Source organism: Eucyclogobius newberryi, unplaced genomic scaffold (assembly GCF_026437365.1).
Source record: "Eucyclogobius newberryi isolate DKJ021-1_F unplaced genomic scaffold, fEucNew1.0.hap1 SCAF_12, whole genome shotgun sequence".
In the NCBI taxonomy this organism is placed as follows: domain Eukaryota; kingdom Metazoa; phylum Chordata; class Actinopteri; order Gobiiformes; family Gobiidae; genus Eucyclogobius; species Eucyclogobius newberryi.
In genome coordinates, this window is record NW_027315746.1 from 30,449,087 (window position 1) to 30,462,951 (window position 13,865).

Consider the following 13,865-nt stretch of genomic DNA (forward strand, 5'->3'; position numbering starts at 1 on the left):
TTTTAAGAAGTCAGGTCCATTCTGGATCCCTCCTTTAAGTCCCTCGTCGAACTACCTCTTGTGATTATATCAGCTATGCAAATCGTTCAAACCACCAATCTTTCACTGGAGCGGTCTTTTGTATTTCTCTGACACGACAAGCGAAGAACATTTGGTAACCATAGATAACCATAGTCTCTTTGAATGGCTCTTAGTACTGTTTGGCTATTCAATTCTACTTTTTTTGTAACGCCCAAAATCACAACAGTAGCGGTCTCAGGCCCTCTGAGACAGCTACTGTTGTGATTTTGGGTTACAAAAATCTATTGAACAGTGAAACACATTAAACAATGTTCATGGGACTTGGGCTGTCTACTAGATGAAAGCGTTGCGCCATCTGCATTCTCTCATGCCTCTCAAAGTACTTACGGATTTGAGCTGCAAATACTACTCCACAAATGTTAGCCTTTACAACCTCACCTTTCTGATCAAGTGGTGTTAGCTTGGCTTTTGCCTCCACAAGTCGGACTTCAGCCACATGTGCAGGAGTCCATCTCAGGCACATGGCAGCACCGTAAGTCTTGTCACTTCCATCAGAGTACGTAACCACTACTGGTTCAGCTTTCCAATCAGGAGATGTAATACTTCTGAGGAACTTTATTGGACTCAATTCTGCATACTCCTCGAAGAGCTTGATAGCCTCCTCTCTGAGACCCTCTGTAAGTGGTTTGTCCCATTTGTCATTCTTCCAACACCATTTTCTTGGAAAGCCCTTCTCACAATACAAGGATAGCTCCTTTTTGTCTCAGAGGAGTCACCCAGCCGATAGGCTGAAAAAGCTCTCTTCTACTTAAAGGGTTTGATGTTTCATCCCTTTCCTCCTCCTTGGTAAGATTCTTGCCAAGCCTCATTTTCTTTTTCTTCTTGGAGAAGTTATTTGAGGAAATCATGTACAACTTGTCCTCCACCTTCTCATAGCCAAGTCCAAGTGCTTTGTTGTCCTCATCCCTCATTTGATTGAGGAGAATAATGGTTTTACTTTTACAAATAAGGAGTTAGGGATCATCTCAAAATAGGTTGAAGCTGAAAAAGACTAAATATTTTTATGTTGTTTTGAAGCTTCAATACATCGTTGTGGCAGTAATTGTTTTGAAATTCTAAAAAAACTCTCAGCAATGAGCATTAGGCCAACATCCATGACATCAGACACTCATGACTTTGCTTGCTGTGAAATGTAACGTGCATAGCGATTTACAGCAGCCAATCAGAAACGTTGTTTAAATCATGGGTTGAGTCTGCATGGTGCTGGCGTAGCGGTTGAATGGGATGGCCGTAGTGCTGATAAACTGATAAACATACCAAAGGATGTTCAGGGACTAGAGGTGAGCAAGCTCTATCAAACTACCTTTGTTTTATCAACGCGTACGTCGTACTGCAGCAAGTGAAATTTCCCAATCGTAAACAACAAGACATATTCACAGATGGACAGAATACTTCATATTGTAGGAATCAGATGCCATATTATGTATATATGTAACATAATTATATTATATTGTTGTTTATTTGAGAGCGAGTTTTCAAGTGATGACTGTTAAGTTATGTTTTAACGTTTTTAAAAAAAATACATTTTATGTATTGCCAGAAATTTTTGTTTTTTAGTCTTTTGAGGGGGAAGGGGGTCCAGAGAGAGAAAAAAAATATATTTTTCAGCTTCAACCTTTTTTGAGATGATCCCTAAGTTTACACGTGGTCTACGAGCGCCATCTATTGGACGTTCACTGTAACTGCAGGCCGTGGTGTGACGACCCTTGTCACGTCTCTGTCAATCTAATCAAACAAACACAAGTGAACACACCACAATTAAACAGGCTATAACCTATAACCTCAATTTAATATAAATGCTATGACTAAGGTCGATAGAATTTCCACATTTTTAGAGAGGAACTTTAAAAATGATTTTATTACCTTTCTATTTTCCATTTTGTCTGTTTATTTCTAACGTTTTGCACAGGCAACAATACAAAAATTGAGGATATAATATCTAATTTCAATGATTATGATCATAACAAAACGCATTTGCTTCGGTAATATTTTTGTTTCTTTATTTGAGAGTTGTAAATACAGGCTGCCGTCGTCCATGGCTACAGCCTGCCTTGTATGTTTCAGGTGCGGGGGGTGGAGCCTATACGTTCGTCACATCCGTTCACTACTTCCTGCTTGAGAGTTAAGCGGGAGCTTGACGTGAGCCCATGGAAGCAGCGTCCAACAGATTCCACACAAAGCAGCCTCAGCAAAGGGACAGAGTCGAGGTAAAACCCGCCAAACATTCCTGTTGTTTAGTCTGTCGTGTCGGTTTAGTCTGTTGTGTCGGTTTAGTTTGTCGTGTCGGTTTAGTCTGTCCTGGTCGTGTCAGTTTGGGGCTGAGGTGTCGAGATGGAACTCAGGAGTGGTTTGTGGCTTGTTCTGGCGGTGTCTGTAGCTTGGTTCTGTGGTTGTTGGCTGACTGGTAGCTAGCTAGCTGGCTGTGCTGGTAAGTGATGTTTGTTTGTTTGTTTGGTGGTCGGTTTTGAGGCTTTGTTTTTTGTGGTGTGATGTTGAGATTGGTTGTTTTGGAATTGTATTTGTTCTCTGGATTGATAGAATGGATTGGTTGGTTGGATATAGAGTTGGCCTATACATTCACACATAAATCCCCTTCTCCTTCTCCGTGTAGGGCTTAATAAAGTTTTTCTAGTTGCTTAATCCCTGCACACACACACAACAAGCACAACATCAAACAGAAAGGTGGGTTAGGCTAAGGGGTAGGGTCAGACAGGTTCACAGTACAGGTGTTTAAAAGTATTAAATTAAATGTTAATTTTTTATTTAAACTATACATTTCTTCAAGTAATTAAAACAAACATCAGAACAAATGTTATATTTTCTTGACCAGTTTTAAAATTATGCCACTCTATTGTCTAACCTGGCCTTTAAGAGAAATAACATTTAGTTATAATTTTGGTATAGAGAAGAGTATATATTTTAGTTTAGTGACACTAGTACAAAGGTCTTAAACATCGCCCCACTACCGAGGCGAGCGTCCCAGAGGCTCCGAGGGGGCGGGCGCGGAGGGTTCCCAGAGGCTCCGAGGCGGCCGGCACGGAGCGTCCCCAGAGGCTCCGAGGCGGCGGACGAGCGTCTCCAGGGGCTTCAAAGCTATATGTAACCGTGTCTAACTTATTTTTTGCAGGTTGTGTATGTCTAAGCTAAAATATGAAAGTACTCCTATGCTATACGCAACTGTGTATGCTAATGAGTACAAATAACTGCTAAGCTAAAACATTGAATTTGCAAGTTTGTGTATGTCTCAGCTAAAATCTGAAAGTACTCCTATGCTATACGCAACTGTGTATGCTAATGAGTACCGCTAACTGCTAAGCTAAAACATTGAATTTGCAAGTTTATGTATGATGTGATTGTCCTGTTGGATTTGTTTTTTTGATTCATGTTTGTCTGTAAATGTGCATGCTCTAACTACAAACACGACTAACACTAACCTTGCACAAGCACTGGGCGGTGGGTTTAATCCAGCCACAAAGGGGCGCTGTGTGTCTACTTTCTGCCAGTCCCCAGCCTGGAGAAATGGAGAGGGTTGCTTTGTGAAACCTGTCCCTCAGTGTTTGTGGATCATTTCATTTTTGTGATTTAAAATGTGATTTACTGCTTCTAATCTTGAATTTGCTGACCTGACCCTTCCACAGGTTCCAGTGACATTCACAGAATATTCTAATGAGTTGTATTCCATTACTGGGTTCATTGTGCCTGGAATAAAAGCACACATTGGCACAGCTGAGGTATTCTATGAACTGTGGGCTTGATCAGTTACATGTGAATATTTTCCCTTGTATAACTGTACGATTCTTGTGATTACACTGTTTGTGTAACATGATTCACAGCAAACCTACGTCATAAACTGGCTGAAGGGTGAAGCTAGATTGATGTAGCACTCTCTATCTGGGTTTGGGAAAAGTTTGTAGTTATAGAATGTGCCACCCTTTTCCCCAGAGGACAGGTTATTTTTACTGTCAAAGATTATAATTTACACAAGTCAGAATTCTGTTGAAACTTTTTTATTTAAATTGTTGCATTTGAGTTAAAATACTATAAATCTCAAACATGCCTGTTGAGTTGTGGACTGCTTTGCTAAAACCTGACTTGCATAGTAACTCACTAACCCTTTTGATTTGGAGGTTTTGTGAGATGTATCTAATCTTAAAATAACATAGTATGTGTCAATCACATGGTGCCCAGATGCCCAAATATGGAAAGGGCAATTCCATAAATGATCAAAGGAAAATGCTCCACAAATTCAACCACACCTGGAAAACCTAAGTGCACCATGTGAAAAGGCTACATCCACACAATGAGCTGCTGCTGCCACTGTATGCTTGGATGAAATGGGACAACAAAAGGAATGGTTTTCCAATACAACAAAAAATATTCCTTTATTGGAAAGGTAAGCTGATGGAATCACAAAAACCCACAAATGACAGTTCAAATGCGCCATAGCAACAATCACCAACTACAGAAAAAAGATCTGCCATTGTGCACTGAGGAATTGTCCTCCTTTTGAAGGAGGCCCAGAATGAAGTGTATCCTGATGACTGCATTTCAGATGATGGCAACCAAAGGTCCCATCATTCCTCCACTACCTGTGTTCGTTTGAAAGTTAAATCTGAGCTGGCAGCATGGTTCTTTCATTTATCAAAGCCTTACTCTAATAAATTACTAAAGTTACAATTTATACGCTTCCACAGAACCAAACCAGTGTGGTGCTTCTTGCTGTAACATACCTGTTGGCTCTAATGCGGACATGCTGCGAAGGGGCTGATAATGACCCTTTCTTGCTTACTCCATTTCAGACTGGACAAAATTATGATTTGTGCGTAGAAAAAGGGAAAAGGAAGTGGATTTGGAAAGGGCCAAACAGACATGTGGATGTTAAATTTTGAGCTTAAGGGAAGACCGCTTGCTGACAGGCATCCTCTCAAATGTGAGCTGCATTTATAACCCTCTGGACATGATGAGTCCTGGTGTTCTGGTGGCAAAGTTGATCTTAAGAGACCTGTGTCAAAGGACAGTTGGCTGGATACCAGAGACTGCCATAAGGGAGTGGTTGAAATGGATACAACAGCTCCATCTGCTTGAAGATGTGGCTACCCAATTGCTTTTACTTTTTTTATGTCAGTGAGAATTTTTACGGTTCAGTGACATACATACTTCTTCAAAATCAGAACCTTTTTTATAATGAAGAAATCTTCAGCAAAGCAGACACTATTCCCAGAATGGTGCTTGTGGTAGCCACAATTGCCAGTCAAATAAATGCCTTTATGGCAAAAGGACATGACTAGACATGAACCTGGTAGACTCTGTATTTTGGACTGACACTGCATGTCGAGTAAAGTACATCTGGGACGAGACAACCAGGTTCAGAGTGTTAATGGCAAATTGTGTGGCTGAGATTTTTTAAATCCTTGCAACAAAACTAGTGGAGATTATGTGGACACAGGCTCTCGCAGATGCAGCATCCAGAGGGCTCAAGGTGGAGACATTTTCAAAGGACAAAGTATGGTTTTCAGAACCTTACCCTCTGTGAACCTGGTGTCTTTCCCCTGATGATCCAGAGGAAAAACACAAACACAGCCAATCCTAGTTACAGCAAATCTTATCAGCTTCAAGATGTTTGCGGCCGAGCCATCTGCCTGAGGGCTTAAATGCGACCGCCTGGGCGCTGATTGGGAGCGGGGAGGAGTTACTTGAGAGCGTTGATTGGGGATGAGGAGCAGGTGCGAGGGCCATGGTGCAGACGCCCCCTGACCTTTCACCCTACTTCTTTGGCCAGGAAAAACTGCATCACCTCTTTGGGATAAGCGCAGAAACCTGGGAGAGTCCATGGTGAAGTGAGGGATCTGACTCTCTCAGACGGACAGGCGGGCGCCCGCTTGAGTGCGATGATGGCGCTGGGGAGAGGGGTCCTTCCATGGTGCCCTTGACGTAGATGGGTGGAGTTAGGTTTTCCAGGCTTAATTTACGCAGGCTTCATTTCACCCTGGAGAGACAAAGAGACCACGAGAATGGACCGTTTAGCGAGCTTTATTCGTGAGTTATTTGGCGCTCGGACCCCGGCGGAAGACGTTGCAATCATGGGCACTCCATGATCTATTTGTATTAGATGTCTCCCCCCAAAAACCCGGGGTCTGAGCAGCTGTGTGCCAAGGTTATTACTGATACTCCGAAAGAACATAACAGCAGATACTTAATATAGAGTAGACTGGTCAGGCCATGAGGCCGCCATTGATCACGTGGTGGCCCGAGAGGGGCGGATGCGTAGTGACGGGGAGATAAGGGGGCGAAGCCCTGAAAACTCGAAGCGTCTGAAATGGAGGCCTCTATTCACGGAGATGTGGTGAAGGACCGAGGACAGGAATATGAAGCACCTGGGAGTAGATAAGAAATGACGTAGACACGGGGAGAGCTAGAGGATGCTGCTAAGGAACGGGAAATATGAACCACCACCAGTATTTGTTGCGAGACGAGACTTACTAGAGATGCGAGGAGCGTTGAGCCACCAAGATTGGAGGCAGGTAGGGACGAACGTACGGGCATGGGCGAAAGGGACTGTCGCCCGAGTTGTTAGAGGGCTGTGGAGGATATACCCTGAGTGGCCGCGGATGTAGCGGCTCCTATTCTAAACCGGTGCCCGGTGAGATGACGAGGGGGCAGATTGCATAGGATCGATGTTCCCCTCGGGTATTTCCGAAACCAGGGGGCTGCTGTCATGGGCTGCCTCTGGAGTTAGGAACAGCGGGGAATGAAGTGCGCTGTGGTTTGACCCGATTGAGAATTTAACCGATGCCCTGAGAGCCACGTGTGCGTGCTGTGATGATGCAGGGGCTTTACCTTTAGGGATTTTGAAAGTTAAATTATAATAGAATTCTGATTCCCTCCAAAAACAAAGCAGGCGGCAGACAACAGGAAGTGGAGGTGTCGGCAGACAGCTGAGCGTAGACTGGAGAGCGCCGGCAGACGGCGGAGCATGGATCGGAGAGCGCCGGCAGACGGTGGGGCGTGGACGGGATAGCGCCGGCAGAACGTAGACCTGAAAGCGCCGGCAGAACGGCAGAACATAGACCTGGAAACGCCGGCAGAACGTAGGCTTGGAAACGCTGGCAGAACGGAAACCTGGAAGCGCCGGCAGAACGGAAACTGGGAAACCTGGAAGCGCCGGCAGAACGGAAACCGGGAAGCCTGGAAGCGCCGGCAGAACGGAAACCTGGAAGCCTGGAAGCGCCGTCAGAACGGAAGCCTGGAAGCGCCGGCAGAACGGAAACCTGGAAGCCTAGAAGCGCCGTCAGAACGGAAGCCTAGAAGCGCCGTCAGAACGGAAGCCTGGAAGCGCCGTCAGAACGGAAACCTGGAAGCGCCGGCAGAACGGAAACCTGGAAGCGCCGGCAGAAGGAAACCTGGAAGCGCCGGCAGAAGGAAACCTGGAAGCGCCGGCAGAACTGAAACCTGGAAGCGCCGGCGGACGGCAGAGCGTAGACCTGGAAAGAACGGCAGAATGTAGACCTGAAAGCGCCGGCAGAACGGCAGAGCATGCACGCAGTGCACCGGGGCAGACGGCGGAGCGTGCATGCAGTTGCGCGCACGCACTGTGCCGGGGCAGACGGCGGAGAGTGCACGCAGTTGCGCGCACGCAGTGCGCCGGGGCAGACGGCGGAGCGTTGACGAGAGCGCCGGCAGGCGGCAGAGCGTGGACGAGAGCGCCGGCAGGCGGCAGAGCGTGGACGAGAGCGCCGGCAGGCGGCAGAGCGTGGACGAGAGCGCCGGCAGGCGGCAGAGCGTGGACGAGAGCGCCGGCAGGCGGCAGAGCGTGGACGAGAGCGCCGGCAGGCGGCAGAGCGTGGACGAGAGCGCCGGCAGACGGCAGAGCGTGGACGAGAGCGCCGGCAGGCGGCAGAGCGTGGACCTGGAAAGAACGGCAGAATAGACCTGAAAGCACCGGCAGAACGGCAGAGCATGCACGCAGTGCGCCGGGGCAGACAGCGGAGCGTGCGCGCAGCAGTGCGCCGGGGCAGACGGCGGAGCGGGCACACAGTTGCACGCGCGCAGTGTGCCGGGCAGACGGCGAAGCCCGCACGCAGTGCGCCGGGGCAGACGGCGGAGCCCGCACGCAGTGCGCCGGGGCAGACGGCGGAGCCTGCACGCAGTGCGCCGGGGCAGACGGCGAAGCGCGCGGGCAGTGCACCGGGGAAGAGCCGGGGTAGATGGGAGAACGTGGACTGAGAGTGCCGGTAGGCGGCAGAGCGTGGACTGGAGAGCGCCGGCAGGCGACAGAGCGTGGACGGGAGAGCGCGGCAGAGCGTGGACGAGAGCGTGGACGAGAGCGCAGCGCCGGCAGAGCGTGGACGAGAGCGCAGCGCCGGCAGGCGGCAGAGCGTGGACGAGAGCGCAGCGCCGGCAGGCGGCAGAGCGTGGACGAGAGCGCAGCGCCGGCAGGCGGCAGAGCGTGGACGGGAGAGCGCCGGCAGGCGAGCGTGGACAGGAGAGCGCCAGCAGGCGGCAGAGAGTGGACAGGAGAGCGCCAGCAGGCGGCGGAGCGTAGACCTGGAAGCGCCGGCAGGCGGCGGAGCGTAGACCTGGAAGCGCCGGCAGGCGGCGGAGCGTAGACCTGGAAGCGCCAGTAGACGACAGAACGTGGGCTGAGAGTGCCGGTAGACGGCAGAACGTGGGCTGAGAGTGCCGGTAGACGGCAGGTGCCGGCAGGCCTTAGATTATAATAGAGTTTTAATACCCCCCAAACCAGAGGAGGAGGAGCGATCGTGTAAAAGCGCCGGGAGTCAGAGACGGAATGATTTGTCATGGAAAAATTAAAAACCGTTCCACTCGTGGAGGAGGCGGGACCGGAAGTGAGGTGGGGCCGACGCAGTCGCCATACAGATGAGTAGAGAGGGGAGTGGGCGAAGCTAGCCAGGTCGCGCAGTGTGGAATGAACTCTGAGGGCTTAAATGCGACCGCCTGGGCGCTGATTGGGAGCGGGGAGGAGTGACTTGAGAGCGTTGATTGGGGATGAGGAGCAGGTGCGAGGGCCATGATGCAGACGCCCCCTGTCCTTACACCCTACTTCTTGGCCGGGAAAAACTGCAGAACCTCTTTGGGATAAGCGCAGAAACCTGGGAAAGTCCATCGTAAAGTGAGGGATCTGACTCTCTCAGACGGACAGGCGGGCGCCCGCTTGAGTGCGATGATGGCGCTGGGGAGAGGGGTCCTTCCATGGTGGCCTTGACGTAGATGGATGGAGTTAGGTCTTCCAGGCTGAATTTATGCAGGCTTCATTTGTCCTAAGCATTCTGACTGTGGAGGGCATTAAAGCTATATTGGAGGATTTTTGTGGGAATTTGAAAACTGACAGTCGCTCTTGATTGATGTATCCCACCCCTCCCTCACTGCTCCTCTAAAGTGAATGCTCTCCAAAGGCCATGAGCGTAAATTAATGTACATTTTCAACCGCTACTCTGCTACTACATGCCAGCTTCAAATATCTCTTCTGGTATAAGATTTGTACAGTTATAAACTGTGTTGGACTTGCCACCAGCAAGTAATCTACACTTTGTTGCAACACAAAGTGTAAATTCATTAAAGTTTAGAAATCTGAACTCTCAAATTTGACAGACTTTTGACTAAATGGGACGATTTCGATGTTGTGGTTTTTTGCTTTATTATTTGCTGGATTTCTACTATTTTTTATTCTGTGTCATTTTTCACGTTGTTTTCTTCTTTCATTGTGTCTGTTTAAATGTTGTTTAATTAAAAAAGGATGTTTATTTACCTTTTATGTTGACGGATTACCAGAATACAATGTCATGCAAAATGCATGTGTGGACCTTTCCTCAAGCAATGAAAATGTTTTGCAGTGCGCATGCTCACAACATGCCAAGCTCTGGGATTGCGGTGAGGAGATGAGACCGGCATAGAGTTGATGACCTAACCAAAACTAACTGATTTATAACAGTAAGTTGGGGAGTACTAGATTATATGGGTGCACAAATCTAACTTATTATGTTCATCGTTATTCTAAAAAAGTAATTTGAGTACTCTAATGCTAATGTTGAGTAGATGGTTCCGCTGAAGACTGCCTCGCCGTTTCGGTGTGCTCTTCTCCGTGTACACAAACTGCTGCACCTCCAGCCACGACTCCGTAAAACGAATAAAGTTTCCGGACGACACCACCCTCATCGGGCTCATATCGGACGGGCATGAGTCTGTCTACAGGAGGGAGGTGGACAGGCTGGTGTCCTGGTGCAGCGGTAACAACCTGGAGTTCAACGTCCAGAAGACAGAGGAGATGATCGTTGACTTCAGGAAAGTCAAAGTCCCCCCTCACCATCACAGACTCCCCCATTTCCATTGTGGACTCCCTCTGCTTTCTCGGCACCACAATCACCCGGGACCTCAAGTGGGAGCTCACCCTCGGCTCTCTCATCAAGAAGGCCCAGCAGAGGATGTACTTCCTGCGGCAGCTGCGGAAAGCCAAGCTGCCAGCGTAGATGATGGTCCAGTTCTACATGGCCATCATTGAGTCCATCCTCACCTCCTGCATCACCGTGTGGTGTGCTAGAGACACAGCCAGGGGCAAACAGAGACTGCAGCGCATTGTGCGCTCTGCTGAGAAGGTGATCGCTGCAGACTTCCATCTCTGCAGGACCTGTACGTTTCCAGGACTCTGGTGGGATGTGCAGACATGGACTATTTGAGACACTCCCCTCAGACAGGAGGCTACGGTCCATCCGGACCAGAACCTCCCACCACAAGAACAGTTTCTTTTCCACTTCCTAAACGCTTTCACTTTAACTACGATTTAATCACTCACTACACTGTTCACTTTCTGCACTACATATGAATATCTGTACAACTGTACATTTGTGTACATATTAAGCCTATTTTTTAACTTATGACTTATTCATTGTTCATTGTTTTATGTTGCACCGATTCACCAAGAAAAGTTCTTATGTTTGTGAATTTTGTTCATTGACAATTTGTTCATTGATTCTTATTCTGACGTCTTACGTTGGTCATGAGGCAGTAATGAATCTTAAGAAGTTTATAAAAGCAGACGCTGGATATGCTGAAAGTACAGCTGAAAAGATTCTAACACTTGATAACTCATGTTTTCAAAGTATTATATAACCTGCCTTGCTTAGTCAGCTCTTTGCGCTTGATTTCTTGCGGACTTAGTGCACACTTTTGCAACTGGGCTTCGCATGGCCTTACAGGGCCTCGCAGGGCCTAATAATAAATAAACTGTAGGTTACACATATGGATCTGAGTATAAATTAGTCCTTTGTTGCCTGTATTATTTTCTTCATTTTAAACCACAATCTCGCTGTCACCCTTTCTGACATCTGTAATCCTTTCCCACCAGTGATTCAATTTACGAGGTTGTGGTTTTAGGCAGGAGACCGTTATAATTTTCTTTGCTATTGTACTCAATAAAAAAATAATTGTTCTAATTTTTGTAGACACTGCTTTTGTCTTCTTTGCCCCAGATAATCATTTTTTTTTTGTCTAATAAAGACAGGAGAAGAAAGTGTGAAATGGGGAATGCGACAGAAGGGAGGACATGCAGTAAACTGTCAGAGTCGGGATTCAAACCCACAACACTGCAGCCGGCTGCACTTGAAGCTTGTGAAGGAATTAATAAGCATTTAATATTGTAATGCATTAATATACCTATCATTGTTATTGCAGACTGGACACACACACACATACTGCAAATTCTTGCTCTGTCTGGTTGTGTCTGTCTCTGCTCCCCCAGCTTCTCTGTCTGGGTCAAGGGTCGCATCTCACGACCATATTAGGATGTCCTGGAAGGTACAGCCTGGTACCAAGAGGTGCCAGAAAAGATCCACCTTCTTATGAATATTCATATTCTTTGTCCTGTGTGTGAGAGGCCCCCAGATGAGGAGCACAGATGTCTGATGGGAACTTGAGGGACATGACATGCGTTTTAATCTGTTGGTTTTGTAATCGGAATGTGAGAGTGAACTGTCTGTAATGTCTATGTCTCTGTGTCAGCCTTGCGATAAGTTGGCCACTGTCCAGGGTGTACCCCGCCTAAGGCCCGAAGTCACTGGGATAGGCTCCAGTCACCCGCGACCCCGAAAGGGAACAAGCGGTAGAAAATGGATGGATGGTTTTGTAATCGTAGGGAATAAATACTTTTATTATAACGACCAGAATCTTGTCTTGTTATTCTCAGTAAATTAGAACCAACACTTGGCATAGGTGCGCTGTGCCTTAACCACTCGGTCATTGGGTAGCACCTTCGCCCCGGACCATATAAGGTTCGTCAACAACAAGCAAAGTTCCGCCACATCTGTGAGCAATACAGGAAGAAAGAAATTGAGATATGGTTTGTCTTTCCCATCAACTCTTCGAGTGACTTTCGAATGTAAAAAACAAATGCTCAGAACACCAGGAGAGGCAGAGGTTCTTCTCAGGACGATGCAAAACACAGAGAACTGAAGAGCGATGAAAGGTGGAGCGACGAGAGGTGGAGCTACCAGCATGGGACGTTATGCTCCATGTCGACAGCTCCATGTTCACTACTTACTGTCTGCTTTAGAACATAAGCTTTAGTTGTGTCTAGTTGCGTCCACTCATCTGAGTGCCAAATGTGGGCGATTGGATTTGTTTATACATGTAGAGGGCGGCGAGAAGGCATGGTGAACTGGGGAGACTGCGTATCACTGTGGATTAGTAACAACAGGATGTAGATAGCCCATTACAGGGCTGTTAGAAAACAAAGAAGAGTGGTCGGTGTAATCCCTCATTCGTCGATGAGTGTTCTATTGTAGAAAAATATTTATTTGTAGTCATCTGGACTCTGTTTTTAGGAAAAACAAAACATTTCCACTCTAATCCATGAGTCATTCTCAATCTGCTCATTTTTACAGATTGAATGTCTAATATCTGGATACAAATTTAATGTACAAAAAACTGAAATCCTCTCTTACTGTCAACCCCCTATGTCCTTAAGAAATACATTTAAATGGGAAACAGAATATCTTTAATATTTAGGTAAAGAATGGTCAACAACCTTAGAGAAAAAAACTTTACTCATCTTTTCTCCACTATAAATAAATATCTTGAAAAATTGACTCTAATCCCATACTTAAATCACAGGATTGAAACTATAAAAAATAATGTTTTGCCATTATTTCTCTGTCTATTCCAGACTCTTCGGATTTCCATCCCCAACCGGCTGTTTAATGAGTAGAATAATACAATCTCAAGATTTGTATGGCAGGGCAGTAAACCTCGAATCCGATTTTAAACTCTGCAATTAGCAAAAGAAAAAAGAGCCTGGGGTATACCTTATCTGAAAAAATACTTTATTTCAGCTCAAATCAGAGCGCTGTTGTACTTGTGCGATCCAGAATATGAAGCTCAATGGAAAAAATATTTAGATGAATGATGTGCCGGGGGTTTCTGTACAGGCCTTAGTGGCAGATGACAAACAGGTTTAGCCATTTGGAGGAAGTTAAGAATCCCTGGGTAAAATCTGTGCTTACAATGTGGGTGGAGCTAATCAAAACATATAAACTAAACTGAGATGTTAAAATCTTAAACTGATGGCTTATGACTAAGGTTTTTTACCAAATAGAACTGACGTGAGAAAAGGTCTAGAGGTTTTCCACCAGATTGTAAAAGAGAATCACATGAAAAGCTTTGAAATGGTGAAATAATCCTTTGACTTGGAGAAACAGGACATTTGTATTTAAAGGTAAGGTATTTACAAACAGGGAGTTATTTTAACCAAGACATTAAACAAAGTAATGACATTA